Raw genomic sequence first — 18898 nt, 5'->3', positions numbered from 1 at the left:
AGAACAGCTTTCAGAAGAAGAAGAAAAAAAAAATTTTTTCAAAATTGTGATGTCTAAATAGAAGGGAAAGAAATAACAAGAAAACAATATTCTTTTTTTGGAAACAAAATTTTTTGTCAACATCTTTATGGTAATACAAGATAATGTAGACAGTTTTGTTTTAGCAAGAACAATTGTCAAAAGTTTAGCAACTTTGAACATTCATAAATCATTTCAATTCCCTGAGGCTTTTATAAGTTTTGATTGTTCAAAGATAAGAAGGATCTGGCTCAACTCTAGAGACATTTGGTGTTTCGTATTTTGTTTTGTGTCTGAATGATAGATGTGTGAACATGGGTGGTTACTATAAGTCCCTAATCATGCATTTGGACACATGAATGAGATTTAACAAATTGTCTTGCATAGAATGGGCGAATTCCCATGATGCTAATCCAATAATGAAGTTCCCAGGAGGCTGGCTCACAGCCGCCTCTGACCCACTGCTGCATGCACAGAAATTGAGGTTACCCCATGGAAGAGGGGGGAAATCTCGATTATTCTCTGAGTCTTTTTTAATGTGTGATTTGGCAACAAAGGAAATGATCCAAATAATTTTATATATGTATGTACATATATATACATATACATATATATGGATTTTTATTTCTTAATGTACCTCCTCCTTCCATTCATTGCTTCCAACCGTCCTTCAACCTCTTAGTTTCTCTGGTATTGAGAACCCTCAAAGGTCATTTACACAAGTGATAACTTCCTTCCTCATTTGAAAACAAGTGTTCTTTAAAAAATAAAAATTTAAGAGAAAATTTTAAAATGCGCTTCTTAGTCTGTTTGAAGTTAGAGAAGGGAAGGATCTCCAGACTACGCAATGATATAAACTACCATTTGAAGTATGAATTAGGGAAAAAGAACCTAAAGTTTGTCTGCACAGAAACTGTTTTCTGCTTCTAGAATTTTGTTACTCATTTTGTACAAAGCTTAACAAGTGTGGTTGACACTCTGATAAATTCACTCCCCATCCCACCGGAGTGGACTGTTCAGAATTTCTTATGACACCACATCTATCCTCACCCATCCTTATCTAAACTCAGCTTTATGATATATTTCTGATAAAGATGAGGATGATATCCATGTTTCCAAGGCCAGGAAAGTTGTGCATAGGAGAGCAAGAAATAGTAGAATTAGAACCTTTAGGTACATGTTTTGTTTGGTGCACCTGCTCTTGTCGAAAGCCTTCATTGAGATATTCAAGCTGATATGAATGCAACTATTAAGGCCATTTTTTAGTGTTCTTCTGACATTTTTGTTTTTTTTTTTTTTTTAATTTTTATTTATTTACTTATGATAGTCACGGAGAGAGAGAGAGGCAGAGACACAGGCAGAGGGAGAAGCAGGCTCCATGCACTGGGAGCCTGATATGGGATTCGATCCTGGGTCTCCAGGATCGTGCCCTGGGCCAAAGGCAGGCGCCAAACCGCTGTGCCACCCAGGGATCCCTCTTCTGACATTTTTGTATTGGGAAGAGACAAGGAGAGACCTCAAGGGTTAAAGGAATATGCTATGACCTGGAAAAATAGGCTCTTTAGATAAGCCTGTCAGCTTTAGAAATGTGTGGCACATGTGCCGGTACAGTAAAGACATTCGGTTCCAATTTCCTCACATCACGCATCATTCTGTCTCAGTCTTAGATGATCTTAAACACAATATTAGAGGTGCCAAGGAAATAATAAAAGAACGAGAGGGGGAAAAAATCAAACCCCAGCGACAACATAGCAGCCTGTGAGTCAAGAAGCTTGTTGACTAGGTCTTTAATGAGTACTCCTACAGGCAGCAGAATATCCATCTGGGCGTCTGGGGCTTGACACAGTGGTGAGAAGCACAACCAGCTCCCTCTCTCATCTTCTACATCCAAACTGAAAAAAAAAAAAAAAAAAAAAGGGATAAGTTATACATTTGAAAGCCAAACTCATAAAAGGACAAAGTGACAGTTTGTGCCATCTTCATTCAGTATCCCAGAGGAGTTCCCTAAATAAATAGGGGACTTTGGGGGCAGTATATAGCAAAAGACCTCCCAGAACAATCTGGAGATGAGAGAGGCCTTATTACACACAGACTACGCTGACAGGAGAACCTGCAAAATCAAACAGGCCAAATGGTTGCTACTACCTCTGTGTCTTGTGGAGATGGAAGTCTTTATAAAATTTAGAGTAGTCAAAAGTTAATCTACTGATTCAGAATATCTCCTCATCTCTTCCTCAGATATGTGTGAATAGACATGAGTACACACTCACACACACACACACACACACACACACACACATAAACACATTGCTTTTATTTTTACACTTCTCTATTGACCATGGTAAGAAAATTGTCATTTTTATCAAATTCCCTGTTCAATCAACACAAAGAATTGTTCAAAGGTTTTGAAAGTTGAGGTGTTTTCTGGTTGATGTCTTATGCATATGTACATCAACAAGAGCAAGACCATTTTGTGTTCCTCTTGAGAAGTGAGAATTGCAGAGTGCACTGGTGCATATTTAGTATCTCTTCCAGGGCTTCTATTTCAGTACTGCCTGGAATCATCAGCCAAGATACTCTTGAAGGAGAGAGCTTGCTTTTAGCCTGTAATTCATTTTCATTTTCTTTCATTTTACTTAAGTGTGCATAAACTGCTAAATAGAGCAAATGAGTAGTTGTAAAAATCTGAGGACCTTTGACCCAGAGCTCTCTAATTTATTTTTCCCTACCACCAGAAAGAAAAATAGAAATAGTGAAACCAAAAATATTGGTTCACATAAGCTTGTGTGGTTTTTCATCTTTTGTTTAAAAAAGAGACTGGGAGCAGAAAATCTTAACATGGTACCCAAGTTAGATCAAGTCTCTATAACTGACCCCAGCAGCACATCTCGCTGGCCACAGTGAAGATATAATATGGGCTAGCATGAATGATGAATCCATCATCATAAATAAAAACAACTAAGCAGTAAATAATTTTACCTCTGATCTTTCCAAAAATCATAAACCAACAAGTTTAGTTTCAAATAACATAAAGGGGGCATGCACAAAGGAAAACCCAAATAATTATTTATATAGAATTGCAACACTTTTCCAAAACTAAAAGAAATCAGACTCACTCTTCACTGCTATTCAGTGCTCTTGAGACTCAAATGGTATTTCTTTCTTTTTTAAAAATTCTTTTATCGAAGTCTAATTAATACAATATAGTGATCCAACAATTCTATTATTTCCTAGTGCTCATCCTGAAAAGGTATACCCTTAACTCTCTTTATCTACTTTCCCATTCCCTTACCCACCTTCCCTCTGGCAAGCCCCAGTTTGTTCTCTATATTTAAGTCTTTTTTTGTCATTTGTCTCTTTTTTGTTCATTTGCTTTGTTTCTTAAATTCCACACATATGAGTGAAATGATATGGTATTTGTCTTTCTCTGACTTACTTCAGAGAAGTAAGAGCCTTATACCCTGTAGGCCAATCCATGCTATTGCAAACAGCAAGATCTCATTCTTTTTTATGGTTATATTAGGAAGATGAATCAGTTGGGGGAAAAATGCAGAGCTAAAAGGGAACTTAGCCTCAACTAGTTCCTTACTCTATAGCTGGTCAGGAGTGAAGCCTACACTAGACTTCAAGCCCCCAGATTAGTCAAGGCCTTTCACGAGGGTGCCTTTCTCTTGATTATTTATATAATATTTCTTCTTTTGCATTGTTTTGTTTTAAATAGTTGTGTTGCTTTAACTCTTGGCCTTATCCCTTGTTATTGAATATTATGACTCTTCACCTAGAAGGAATTAGCATGAATGTGTTTAAGGCTTCATAAGGTAGTGTAAAAACAGTTAAGATTCTGATATCCTTAGAAAATCAGACCATAGTTCTACTTTGATTCATTCACATTGGATCTGGATGAGAGTCATGATTGTCTCTTCTTACCTTGGTGTAGGACCTGCTTTCTCCAGGCAACATTTTGGTCAAAACAGTAAGATAGCAGAAAGAAAGAGCTACTGTCTTCACAGGTGATTTCCTTCTTTAAGTCATGCTTTGGAGTTTTTGGAGTTTTCAGCTCTCCTCGGTGTGGATAACATATGCACTTGGGTATCTCCCTCATCAAGGTTCCTTGTCCACATGCTTATTAGGGGATGGAGTTTCACATCACCCATCAATGCCTGTCATTGCCAAGGGTCCATCTGACGTGCCTATTTAACGTGGAAGTGCTTAAGTATGCCAGTGACTAGCAAGGCTATGTTAAAAGAATACTTTTCAACTAGCCCAGACACTAGTACAGTCAGTTCTGATAACTAACGAATTTTTTTAAATATCTAAGAACTTGAATTTTGAAACTTGAAATCAAATTTAACACAGTAGGGATACCTGGGTGGCTCAGTGGTTGAGTGTTTGCCTTTGGCTCAGGGTGGGATCAAGTCCTGCATTGGGCTTCCTGCAGGGAGCCTGCTTCTCCCTCTGCCTGTGCCTCTGACTCTCTCTCTCTCTCTCATGCTCTGTGTCTATCATGAATAAACAAATAAAATCTTTAAAACAAACAAACAAAAACCCAAATTTAATGCAACAAATAAAAAGCACAAAAGAGCACGGAATAATTTGTACTATATAATGTATATTTCTGCTTCCTTAAAATTTGCCTGTGAAACAATGCAGTATCTTTCATATTCACAACACATCTCTATTGGTTCCAATCTTAAAGATGCTCTGATAAATCTTCTTTCCTCATTTCTGTCTTTCTTGATCTCAGTTTTGTTGTACTCTTTGCTCACTACCTACCTATACATGAAAGTCCAACATAGTACTGTAATGGCTTATAAATTCTGCTTCCTGAGTAAGGCTTTCAGGTCACAGTTCCCAGGCCCCATGTCAGACAAGCAGATAAAGCAGCTGAGTCTTCTGAATATCTGGCTTTGCACAGATGACATACTAAACTCCTGGCAGGGTCAGCCAGTTACCAGGAAATGTTTCCCAACCGTTCTTCTCACTTCCCTTGGTTCCTCTCGATGTCAATTTTGTGGACCAGCCAGATTTTCAGCTTTAGATATATGTATGACCTGAAGAAAAGCTGGGCCTGTGTTCAATTGAATATCTAACCCTTTCCCTGATTCTGCATCTATCTTGACAACTTGACAGCCACCCCTGTTTCCTCTTTCCAGAGTCAGATCGCTGCAACACAGGGCCAGGGTAGGGGCAGTTCCCAGGGTATGCTCCTGTCCTCATTTTCTAGAGAAGAGAGAAACACAGAATTCTCTATAGTCAGATTTTCTTTTACTTCTTTGTAGAAACAGCTCTCATCCTAACCCATACCGAAGGTTCTGGAAAGTTTTTGGCTCTCCAAAGGCAAATAACACATTCCTCCTGGGTAGTTTAAGCATCTTAGATTCCCCCAAGCCACATTTCTTCAACAACTGTCAATCAGTGCCCATGGTGCCTGTTCGTTTTAAGGAAAAGCAGTGAATGAAGGAGGGGAAAGGGCTGACTCGAAAGCCTGCCAAGAAGTAAAGACACTGCTTAGAATTTCTTAATAAGGATAAATTAATGAAAGCAATTCACTGAGTGTTTTCTGTATGTCACTACTGATGAGGTTTTATGGGTGTGATATCATAATTTGGCTGTCTTTGACCTGCCCCTCCTGGCCATTCTAAATTCTGCAGACATTATGCAGATATCTTGCCAGCTAAGAGAGCTGAATGCCAAAGGCCTGCTTTATTTGGGCAGAAATCAAAGGCCCTGCGGATTGAAGGAAAGGCAGGCACAGTTACTTTCCCCAGCTCCAAATTGCTCGGCTGTGGCTAGAATCTGTTTGTAAATATAGCTGGAGTTTGAACTAGCCTCCCCCCAAAGACAAATGAATTTCCAAGCATGTTTGTACTTGCAAATGCATGATGTTATACACTTCATGCCATCTTAATCCCTATTAAACTAATCTGAAGTCATGTCAGGCCAACCTTCCACAGTCAAATGGATTAGACAAGCCAATTGATCAAATATAGGAAAAGACCAAGAGCTTTTCCTGTCTGGCACCCATGCATTTAAAGCATCATTTTCACACCAATATTTATTCTTTTCCATTCTTCTGGGTTTCAGCATATTCACAAATGAAATCACTTACTTGAAAATGGCAACTAAAAAAAACTAATGCAGAGTCTGAAATTCATGTATTTCTTAAATACATATGAGAAAAATGAAAAATATTATAAAACCCTCAACTGAGTTTTGAAGAACTACTGACATTTCATGAAAAAAAATTGAGAAACATTCAACCTAAAACAATTTGGCATCAACCCCTATATTTTCCTTTATTCTTGCTATGCAGGACAATGGAAATCCACAGGGATTGGCAAGATTGGTGGTGACTGAATCCAAATAATACAATATTTTTACAGTAGTTCCTTTGTGTTTTTGTTTTGCCTTGACTACTTCCCTATATGTTAATGCCAGCACCAAAAGGGCGGATTAGAAACCATTTTTTAGTTTCATAGACTACAAATGGCATCGCCAATGCTGGAAAACATAAGTGTCAAAGCAATATATGCCTCGCCACATCTCAAATTTCAACAAAAATATTTATTGGGCTCCATTTAAAAGAATATAGTACTCATCTCTGCCTCACAATAGCTCCTGCCACCTGTTTTTCTTTTTTCTGTCCCTCTAACCTCTCTGTCCTTCAGCCAATTCAATCTGCTAACAAAATATTTAACTGCCGCATCACCATCTTCTCCCCTGTCCATTCATGAGGATTCTACTGCCTTTCAGATTACAATTGTATTAGGTCAGTAACTCTGTGAGTGTATAGAGATTGTGGTTACCCTTCTTCCCTAATTTATTTCTAAATATCTTTTTTCCCATGTGGTTTTTTTTGTGTCTACATCCAGTCTCAAAAGAAAGCTTCTATATATTATTATGGATTTTGGTAGTAACTTTTCAGACTGTAAAATCTTTACAATCACTGGGCAAACCAGGAAATATGGACTATTGAAATTATTTGGGAAATGAAGAGGAAGTGTTAATGATCAATACTTTAAAGAGCCAAAGGAAATTATTTTTTAGATCATCACTAATTTTACCCCCCTACACACCCAAAAAGTCATTAAATAGTTAAAGCTTAAGCCCAAGTGAGGCTGCTAGTGACAGCTTTAACCACCCTGCTGCTGACAAAGAAGCTGTTGAATAGTAGAGCCTAGGAGGTGCCTGGAGAATAATAGTTTTTTACATATTTTACGTGGTACAGGAAGCCCTGTTGAGGTGGCACTCGACAAAGAAGTTTTCTTCTCTCAGAAAGTTAAGAAGATATTTGAAATCATTCCTATCACTTCTGTGTGTGGACCAAGAAGATATTCCCAGGCAGCTTTGCCAGTCAGACTTGGCAGCACCGGCTCCTATGGCAAGCTGTGTTTCAGCATTTGTTCAGTGGTAGAAACAGCTACAGCTGGAGGACTTTAGCTGATGAAAACTTTGTACTTTAAAGCCTAACTCTGGAGCAATTGCTGATGGATACTTTGGCTTCTCAGCAGTGTATCTATCAGGAGGGAAGGGTTGAAGGTAGATCTGGCTGGGACACATTTTATGAAAGACTCAGAAAAGGATGACTGAATGGCAGGACAGGGAAAGAAAAAGTCTGTTTGAAAGTCTAGCAGGTAGACCTTCCTTTGCCAGTCCTGCCTAAGTGATTCACAATATCTCAGTAAAGAGGGTTGGCCTTTAACACTAGAATCATATATTTATCTCTATTCTTTGAAACTTCAATGATTTTTTTAATAAACCATAGAGGATTCTTTCCATAGTGCTGGTTGAGGTTTCAACTTCTTGTTTTCATCACCCCTCTCAAGTATAGTTAAGTTGTTACTTTTACTATGTTTAAAGGGAAACAGAAAACAAGAACAAACTCCCCGGGTTCAAATTCTAGTTCTGCTACTTATATTCTGTATGACCTTATACAAATAACTTAAGCTTTTCAAGCCTCTGATTCTATAAAATTGAGACAATAATAGACTCTGTCTTATATGGTTGTCTGAGGATTAAATGAGATAAATAACATAAAGTACCAGCATAGTACCTGGAATAAAGTAAGTGGTCATTCATTGATGTGACATAGTTATTTAGTCTCTTCTACATGCCAGGTATTAGGCTAGGAACTGGGTTGGCAGTGGTGAGCCAGACATATTGTCTGACCTGAGAGAGCATCCTCATTAGAAGAGGAGATATATTTTGATTAAAAACACTGTACAAAGGATGTATTATAAATTATTGTAAATATACACTTATAAAAGGACTATCTACATGACATATATGGTATTATACGAGATAGAGAATTAACTCAGGGTCAGGGGATTCTTTACTAGGGAATTTAGCAGTTGAACTGCAAACTAAAGGAAGAGTGGATTTAGATATGTAAGCTGGAGGGAAGAGCATTCCAAGACAACAGGAAGACATGTTTCAAAACCTCTGAAGGTGGGCTTGAAAATAGGGAGTATTCAAGATACAGATGCAATGAAACGCCGGGACACCTGCACCCCGATGTTTATAGCAGCCATGTCCACAATAGCCACACTGTGGAAGGAGCCTCGGTGTCCATCGAAAGATGAATGGATAAAGAAGATGTGGTCTATGTATACAGTGGAATATTACTCAGCCATTAGAAATGACAAACAAATACCCACCATTTGCTTCGACGTGGAATGGAACTGAAGGGTATTATGCTGAGTGAAATAAGTCAATCGGAGAAGGACAAACATTATATGGTCTCATTCATTTGGGGAATATAAAAAATAGTGAAAGGGAATAAAGGGGAAAGGAGAAAAAATGAGTGGGAAATATGAGTAAGGGAGACAGAACATGAGAGACTCCTAACTCTGGGAAATGAACAAGGGGTGGCAGAAGGGAAGGTGGGCGGGGGGTGAAATGACTGGGTGAGGGGCACTGAGGGGGGCACTTGATGGGATGAGCACTGGGTGTTATTCTATATGTTGGCAAATTGAACACCAATAAAAAATAATTTATTAAAAAAAGAAAATAGGGAGTATTTAAGAATCTTTAAAATATTGATGTTTCTGAAATAATGAATGCAAGGAAGACAGACTTAGAATACAATAAAGATATGGTAGTGGTCAGTCCACAAATGGCCTTGCATGTCACTTTAAAGAATTGTCTTTTTATACTAAGAGCAATGAAGAATTTCAAGCAGGTGGGAAAATCAGATTTGTGCTTAAAAACAAAAATAAGCCAACAGAAAAACAAAAAACGTTCTGGATGCAACCTGGGAAACAGACTTGTTGTGACACGAATGAATTCAGCAAGAGCACTAGGAGCCCATTGTAGTACAGAGGCAGTAGCAAGAGAGAGAGAGAAATAGAAGCAGAAAAAAAAAAAATAAGGGAGATATTCAGAAGGTAAAGCTGACTCGAAATTGTGGTGGAAATGCACAGAGGGAGAGGAGGAAGTGTCAAGGATGGTCTCCAAATTCTGATTTGGGTAATTGACTGGATGGTGATCTCTTTCATTGAAACCCATGGCACTGGAAGAGAATGAGATCTAGAAGTGTGGGAGGTGAGATGGGGTGAAAGGAAGCAATGAAGAGAGAATTCATACATTTTGTTTAGTCACTTTAAGTCTGATGTTCTTTTGAGATATCCAAGTAAACATGTGAGGTGGATAGTTTGATATGTGGTTCTGGATTTAAGAAGCGCACTGTAGGCTGAAGATATAGATATTTGTTAAGATTCAAGTATGTGGACATTGCTGACATAGAGTTGGTAACTATACCTTTGAGGAGAGATGGTTTCTAGGGAGGAAAATCCAACATGAGAAGAGGACCTAAATTTTTTACAACATGAAGATCAAGAAGACATTTGAAAAAAAAAAAAAAAAAAAAAAGACATTTGAAAAGTTCACCAGGGATGGTTTCAAGTGACTAAGACCTGGGATATGACTGGTTACTTGGGGCCCTGCAGTCAGAAGGGCCCCATACTTGGTTTCATACTCTGTGGTAGTGATCTTGAAATTCTTACTTATTTTACTGTTGAACTTGTGTTTGGATGGTGAAGTCTGATAGGGCAATAGAGCTTATGTGGGAGCAAAGGAGACAGGTGCAATATGTGGGTTTGCCATTTCGTGCTGTGCGGCTCTCATGTAGTACATGCCCCATGAGCACAGACCTCTGGTGTGAAGGTCAGTGAGACTCAAAGTAACTACACAGTAAATATGTAGCATCCTCAACCGAGTAAGCCGATGGCCCTGACAGGCCACATTTCTGTTGGAACCAGAGTTTGTTTCAAATGCAGGCGTGTGGCATCCTAGGACACATAAGTGGCCAAAGAACCTTATGATATCTTTTCCTACTCATATTGCTTTCCTGTATTAGCCAACCATTTAGGCTGAAAATGACAGCATAGCAGGAAAGGGAAAGATAAACTTCTCTTTTCAGTCCTTTCTTATTCATAAGTAATCCAAAAGTATAGGGAGTTGGTAGGATGTAATTTTATCACAAAGTGAGAAAACAGATCAGTTGAGTGAGTTTTATGCAGCATTTCTGTTGTTCTGGTAAGTGTAAAATGCATATGCACCTATGAGCCACAAAATAGGAATTTTCTAATTTCAGTGATTCCATAAGGTCTTATGTTTGCCTTTGAAACAGGCATTGCACAACATAAAGATGAATGATAACATTTATACTAATAATTTAAAATGTTGATTTTTTCCTTTACCTAGAAAAATTTTACATAACAAACAGAAGCCCTGTGACAAGAGGGAAGTTGTGGAATAAAGGAAAAAGCTTTAGGTTTTAGACTCTTTAATGACATTTTTTTGCTCTTTTTGAATAAGATGCCCCAGGTGGAACTTACATAGAAAAGATGGGCACCAATGACATGAAAATTGTAAAGAATCTACAGAGTTCAAAAATTTCATGGAGTTTCATGTGAAAGTATCTAAGACTTTAATTAAAGCACTCCAGAATGGTTGAAAGGAAATTTATGCCATATTAGGGAAAAGTGGAAAGGGCACTGTAACCAACTTACCTAACTATACAACTAACAGGTGTGAGAAGTTGTGGGGAAAGGCCGGGCCAAAATTTGCACTCATCTATACAGATGCCAATAGCCTAAATAGTAGAATGGATGAGTTGAAATGCTTAGCAATAAGAGGAAACCTGGAAATAAATTGTCATAAAAACTTGATGTATGAAAGGGGCCAGTTAGACATGGTGCTATTTATTTACAAACTCTACAAAAAGGTTAGGAAAGTTATATGGAAAGTACACTTTTTCTCGAGATCATAGATGTTTTTCTGCACCTGAGGGGTTTTATTTCAGTACACATGTGACTTTCCCAAAATTTCCTCATTTCATTAAAAGACATATTTTATTATATTTGCCTCTTTGGGTAAAGGTTGACTGAGGTAATTTATTTTAATAAGACAACAGAACTTTATGAAGTTTTGCATGGGAAGTCAGCTAGCTCAACCTGTGGTCAAGTGACTTCTCATAACAGCTTTGCAGCACTTTTGATCCTCTTTTAGGAATAAATGTGTGCAAAGATTTGTTACAAAGATGTTCATTGTCATAGTATTTTATTCACAAAAAGTAAATAAATAGATAATTAAACAGGTGATTAAATAAACAAATTTTGAGCATTCCATATAATGGAATTTCCATGTATTTATAAAACTGATACTGTAGATCACTACATAAAATATAGTAATAATATATATTTCAAAAGACATTATACCATGTTGAATGTAAAAAAATAAACTATGCAACATTATTTGTAGTATGACCTCACTTTTCTTAAATACAGTTTCATTGAAAAAAATCCACAGAAGTCTATGAATATATATATGCCAAGTGTAAATAAGGGATGACTTCCCATGCTAGATTGTGGTTAATATTTATTTACTTTTCCTTTCTCTGCTTTTATGTATTTTCCAAATTGTATACCATAAACAAATTTTCATTTTAAAATTTTCCAAAGCACCAAAAATTATTTTTTTAAAAAGGATTTCATTTATTTATTCTTGAGAGACAGAGAGAGAGAGAGGCAGAGACACAGGCAGAAGGAGAAGCAGGCTCCATGCAGGGAGCCCGAAGTGGGACTCGATCCCAGGTCTCCAGGATCATGCCCTGGGCCAAAGGTAGGCACTAAATTGCTGAGCCACCTGGGCTGTCCCAAAACATTATCTTAAAAAGCCAATAAAAAGTGCCTCAGTATAGTTACAAATGACTACATGTCTTTCGGGATTATTTACGAATACCACAACTGCAAATATTAAATCCACAATGGCATACAGTTTCCTGCTGGAGTTGCAAAGTCGAATACCTATAGGGCTAAACAAAGACAGTAAGTGATGAGTGTGGAGAATGGAACAAAACATGACCTTTTAAGAGGCATTTGAAGGGTAGTAGAATACACTGCCCTAAAATATGCCACTTTATAAGAATTAATTTGAGCTAAATGCAATTGAAGAGAAGCAGATAGAAGAAAAGCTGTTACTGCTTCCTTATTTGCCTGAAAGCAGGACATATACTAGTAAAGGTATCCCACCTCTCCTCTCTACCAAGACAGATACAAATTAATCACCAGGGACAACTCTAGGCCCTTATCAGCTCAGAGACAGCACCAGAGGAATCTATATAAGAAACTTTACCATCTGGCTTTTACCTTCCATTAGTTCCGTAATATACACAGTTGACTCTTGAATGACATGGGTGTTAGGGACCTGTCCTCTGTGCAGTTGAAAATCTGCATGTTTGGTTTGCCCCAAGCTGAACTGCTAATAGCCTACTGCTGCCTTACGGATAACATGAACAATGGATTAACATGTATGTCATATGGCATATGTATTATATACCATATTCTTTAAGACACTAAGCTAGAGAAAAGAAAATGTTATTAAAAAATCATAAAGAAGAAAATACATTTACAGTACTGTACTGGATTTATTTTTAAACATTTGTCTATAAATGGACCCATGCAGTTCAAACCTCTTGTTCAAGGGTCAAATGTATTTACCTTTCCACAATTTGCTACCCTAGAAACAGTCCCTTTCCTTTGTCTTGTCTCCTCTCTAAAAATGCATTGCTCTTTCCTTAAGATGCCATATAAGCTCAAGTTCTAACCACCCTTTGAGTCACTCATCACTGAGTACTGCCCTGTATATGTGTGATATACATGTTAATAAACTTGTTTCTTTTTATTTTGTTGATCTGTCTTTTGTCAGTTTAACTTACAGGGCCCCATGCAATGGACCTAAGATAGGTATAGGAAAAATAAGTTTTTATTTCTTACACATTCAAATTCACAATGCATTAGAACATTGAAATGAAACAGAATGTTTCATCTGTACTGCTGTACATCTGTACTGAAACATTCTGTTTGATCTGTACTGCTAACTCTCCCACCTAAAATGAGTCCTTGACCCACGTTCCCCTTCAGCTCTTTCCATATTTCTGTTCCTTTTACTTTCCTATCAAGAGTTTCCTTACTTATGTATATTTTGCTTTTCTTCTCTTTCTTGGGTCTATCAACAACATACAACAAGGTTGATCACTCTTCCTTGAAATATTTTGTTTCATAGTTTCACGGGTTAGTTTTTCCTCTACCTCATGGACCATTACTGGTTGCTTTATAGGATTTTCCTTGACTCAGTCCTCAGACTTTTTTGTACCCTGATGTTCTATATCTTCTTGATGTTCCTCAATGTCACGGCTAGAAAGACCATCTGTAAGCTACCCTATAAGCTACAAGAGTCCTATTTCCAGGCAACTCTTTCATCTGAACTATAGTTCTTATATCCAATTGCCTATGCAACATCTCTATTTGCATGTCTAATAAACATCTCAAGATTTATCATGTGTCAAACTAAACTCCTAACTTCGCTGCCTGGCAGTTAAAAGCAACTCTATTATTCCAGTTGCTCAGGCTAGTAAGATTCAGAGTAATCTTCTATTTGTCTCACATTATCCCTAATTCATCAGAACATCTTGCTATTTCTATTTTGAAAGTGTATCCATTATCTGATGACTTTCACTGTCTCTATTACTACCACCCTGGTCCCAACCACTATCATCCCTCATCTGAATTATCGCAACAGTGTCCTTACTGATCACTCAACTTCATACAGCTCACACTTGAGTCTATTCTCAACCCAACATGTTACTCATCTGCTTGAAATCTCTCCACATTTCTGAGGGAGTAAAAGCCAAGGTACTCGCGTCCTGTGACTTCTTACCTCTTCTCTTGCTACTGCCTCCCTGTTCACTCTACTCCACCATACTAACCACCTGGCTGTTCTTTGAAACCATCAGGTACAACTCTGACTCAGAGATTTTGCTCTAGCTTTTTCTGCATAACATATCCTTACCGTAGATGCTGGATGGCTTGTTCCCATACTTCCTTCAAGTCTTCTCTCAAGTATCACCTTTTCAGTGAGGTCACCCTGCCCAACTAATTTAAAATTGTACATACATAATCCCTAGCATTTTGTGTACTTGTTACCCTCTTATTTTCCCTCATAGTTCTGTTAATCTTCTAATGTACCTTATATTTTTCTAGTTAATTGCCTTATTCCCCCTCTAAAATATTTCTCTTGAGGGCAGAAATTTGTGTCTGTTCAGTTCAGTGCTCTATCTCAGAGCCCAGAGAATTGGCTGATATATAATTTTTGAACATATACTATTAAAAAAACCTTGATGAGTGAATGAATTCTCCAATTTGTGATACTTGAACTATTATATATTCTCTCTCCACTCCAGATTTTCAGCTTATAAGAAATGGACGGATACTTCACATCTCTTTGTAGCTCCCAGCACAATGCCACTGGTGGTCATGGACCTTAGTGAAAGCATAGGCTTTGCCGTGAATGATACGTAAAGACAATGCTGATACTAATAATGAAACAGTCTTTTCATGAGAAAGAAGCAACACAAAATTGCTATTGTTGAAAATTCCATACTAAATAATATGCATGTGATAAGAGTTAGAAATATTTAATAGGATTGAGAAGTCTTTCGAGTTGCTCTTGGTTGTTTCAAATTGGAAATAAAGTAGATGACTACTTTCTGTTAAAGCAAAAGTGAAAGAAATGTATTTGGCTTCCTAAGCAGTAAACAGAAACCTATAGAGGTGATAGCTCATATGAGTCACTTACTCAATTCCCAATTTATAAAAGTGTTTCAAAGAACACTGTCAATTGGATATTTGGATCTTAGTAGGCATCTGGATCTCCATTATTTGGTCAATTCTCAGAACTCTATTGCTAACTCTAGCCATTATCATTTTTCACTTGGATTGTTACAAGAGATGGGTGATACTAGAAGTAGTAACTTAGTTTTCAGGATAATATATTTTTCCTGAAAAATCAAACAGGCCTATTAATAAAGGTTAAAGAAGTGAAAGCTGAAAAGAAGTTGCAGAATAATATACATCGTGGGAGTCTACATTGGTTATATGTATTTACATATACATAAAAAAGCATGGAAAGACACACTCTGAATTTATAGTAATGGCTACACTGGAGATGTGGTGCTGTTGGGATTATGAAAATAATTAAAAGACAAAAGATGTAGACTCTTCACTTTTTATGTATAGTGTCCACTGTTTCAAGTTTTTTTTTTTAAGATTTTATTTATTTATTCATGAGAGACAGAGAGAGAGAGAGAGAGAGAGAGAGAGAGAGAGATAGGCAGAGGGAGAAGCAGGCTTAATGCAGGAAGCCTGATGTGGGACTCAGTCCCAGAGTCCTGGGATTATGCCTTGAGCCAAAGGCAGACACTCAACCACTGAGCCACCCAAGCGTCCCCACTGTTTCAAGTTTTAACAGGAAGTATGTGTTACTTTTACAGTTAAAAGTAAAACAAAATAAAAATGTCAAGGGCACTCACCTAATCACATTCAAAGCATCCAGAATGAGTCAGGAATGTTGTCCAGCAGGTTGGGCACTTTGAAGTCAGGTAGCCAAACAAAGGTAATGAAGCTATGTTCTTAGAATTCAGTTCTTTGTTGCAGCATTCTCTCATTGGACCTGGACCCTAGTGATGGAAACATAAAACACCATTTTCTGAATCCGGATTGTCACAGCCTGGTGTGGGAGGTGGCAAGTATTGTTGTGGTGGCTCTCTGAAAAATTGTGTTGCCTTTTCATCTGCTTCCGAATTTGAGTCTCCACATGCTTACCTAGGCTCCTCATTTGATACTTCTGACAGGAGTGTCTCCTTCAGATGGTGTAGTGAGCAGAATGGTGCCCCTCAAAATATGTCTACATCCTAATCCTCTAAACTTGTGAATATTATCTTATATGGCAAAAGATGTGACTAAGATTCTTGAGAAGTTTATCCTAAATAATCCTGGTGAGCATAAAGAAAATCACATGTATCCTCAGAAGAATGAGATAGAAGGTTTGGCGACAGGCACACAGAGGACAAGAGAAAGAAGAAAAGGTGTGAAGGCGTGAAAATGGAGGCAGGGATTGGAAAGATACAACCACAAGCTAAGAAAGCCAAAGCAAAATAGTTATCATATATTTTTAGATACTATAATGGGTTGAATAGTGTCCCCCACATTCCTATCTACCAGGAACTCCAGGATGTGGCCTTAAGTAAAAATAAGATCTTTGCAGATATACTTAAGGTAGAAGTTGAGATAAGACTCTATCAGAACAGGGTGGGCCCTAAATCCAGTAAGAATGTATTTTAAGAGACAAAAAAGAATACAGAGACAGAGAAAAGCCTTACATGAAGATGGTAGTAGGCAAAGACTTGAGTGATGCAGCTCAGTTACAACCAGGGAACACCTGGGGTCACCGGATGCTAGAAGTGAGGATTTCTCTCTAAAGCCTCTGAAGAGAGTATGTCCCTGCCCTACAATTTGGTTTCAGACTTCTGGCCTCCAGAACTGTTAGAGAATAAATTTCTGTTTTAAGCCTCCAATTTGGTGGTATTTTGTTACATCAGTCACTGGAAACTAATGAAGATGGATAGTGGAGAATTATAGTCAGTACCATACCATCAAACGCTCAGTCTCAAGTTTTAGGTTAAAGAAATACTGCCCATGCCTTCCATGCACTGAGCATAACCAAAGACCACACACATTTGAATAGTGTCCCAAATTCCCTTACTTCCACAGTAAGTGTATTATATCACTGATTCTAACCACCATCTGAAGTACTAGCATTTCCCCATTTTACAGATGAAGAAACTGAGACATAAAAGGGATAAGTGATCTGCCTAAAGTCTCCTACATGGTCCTACATGATGGAGGCTGGATTCAAATATATACTTGTTTTTGGAAAACAGGTTCCAACCCATGAATATTTAACGAATTACACTAAAAAATACCAGAAAACAATACTATTATCCAAGCAAAACAGAAAACCAGTACTTAGAATGTTTATCTCTTTATCTTTATTATACTTAAAGAAGGAGATATTCATATGATCTCCTTTGACCCTTTTTTCTTTCAAAAAAACTTTTAAAGGCAAGATTGGGTGTGTCATTTTTTTAAGTGAAATCCTTAGTAAATTGTGGATTATGGATACTTTGGCTGGAATTGTCTCCACTAGTGCCTCTACAGACTCCTGTAATTTTTCTTCCTCTCTTTTGTTCTTATTCTTCTACCCACATCTCATTCAAATACCAGCCTCTTCTTTGTCACTCTTATTTTTCCCCTGCTAAAACAGAATATAAGCAAAGCCTTACAACTTGAAGATATTTATTTAAAACCTTTTATTTTGAAAAGCCTCAAGCATACGCAGAAGCAGAGGAATTGTATAATAAACCCAACATACCTGTCACTTATCTTCAACAATTATCAATAAATTAATGTCTCTGACCATGTTTCATCCCTATCCAATGCCCACTACCTTTCCATTATTTTGTAACAAATCTCAAACATTCTATTAGCTATTCTATATTTCACTATTTGGTTCCAAAATATAAGACCTCATTTATATAATTATACTCCCCAAATAATGGTCATACTTAAAAAAGTAGTGATTCTTTCACAGGAAAACCAAGCATCTAGTCAACATTCATATTTCTGGAATATCAGTGTATTAAATATTAAATTCAGAATGTAATTAAATTTATACATTAACTAACATTAAACTGACATTTTTACGTTGTTGAGATTTTTAAATCTAAGATAAAGGTGTATCTTTGCATTTATTCAAATGTACTTTTCTCTTGTATCTTTCAGTTCTATCCTTTTTTTGTTGTTGTTTTTGTTCTTTTTATAATTTCTATTTCTTTGCTGAGATATTCTGGTTTTTATTTTTTCATTTGTTTCAAGAAAATGTGTGATTGCTTGTTGAGGCATATTTATTATGCCTACTTTAAAATCCTTATGATAATTTGAAAATTTGATTCATCTCTATGTTGGCATTAGTTGGTTATCATTTCTCCCTCAAATCGTGAATTCCTGGTTCTTGATCTGATATGTGATTTTTAATTGTATGCTGGACATGAGATTATGTTAGGAGTCTCTGGGTTCCATTTAATTGTTTTATTTTAAGAGGTAGTCACAGTCCTTAGGTGACTTTCATAGACTGGTTCCAATGACAATTTAATTTTCAGAGTCTGTGAAATACTATATTGATCTTCTTAGTTTACTTGGTGCTGTGAGGTTGCCACTAATCTTTGATACTGCTGCTTGTGGAGGCAGAAAAAGCTTCGAATTCTGGGCTCCCTGGTGCCACTAGGTAAAGGAAGAGTCTCCAGCCTACAGAGTTAAAGAAGCTTCACATGCCAGTCTGCTTGTTGTGGTGGGATTCACCTAATGGTGCTGCCCAGTTGTCTCTCAGTGGAGAAGGGAAGTCTCAATAATGTAGAAACAAAGTCTTCATGGCCTGCATACTTGTTGCGGATCCTCCTTGTTGATAACCCGTGGCTTCCTGG

The 18898-nt window shown here is 37.3% G+C and overlaps 1 long non-coding RNA gene across 1 annotated transcript; it reads right to left on the bottom strand.

Moving 5' to 3' along the window:
* Window positions 1-1790: 1790 nt before the first annotated feature.
* On the bottom strand, window positions 1791-17880 carry LOC125752565 (uncharacterized). The gene is made up of 3 exons (XR_007402418.1): window positions 17791-17880; window positions 15890-16036; window positions 1791-1910 (listed from the first exon to the last, which is right to left on the bottom strand). It is a non-coding gene; the product is annotated as an uncharacterized LOC125752565 (long non-coding RNA).
* Between the last annotated feature and the right edge of the window lie 1018 nt (window positions 17881-18898).

Source organism: Canis lupus, chromosome 15 (genome assembly GCF_003254725.2).
Source record: "Canis lupus dingo isolate Sandy chromosome 15, ASM325472v2, whole genome shotgun sequence".
Lineage (NCBI taxonomy): Eukaryota > Metazoa > Chordata > Mammalia > Carnivora > Canidae > Canis > Canis lupus.
The sequence above is the reverse complement of the archived record's forward strand: the minus strand, read 5'-3'. Positions and strand labels throughout refer to the sequence as shown.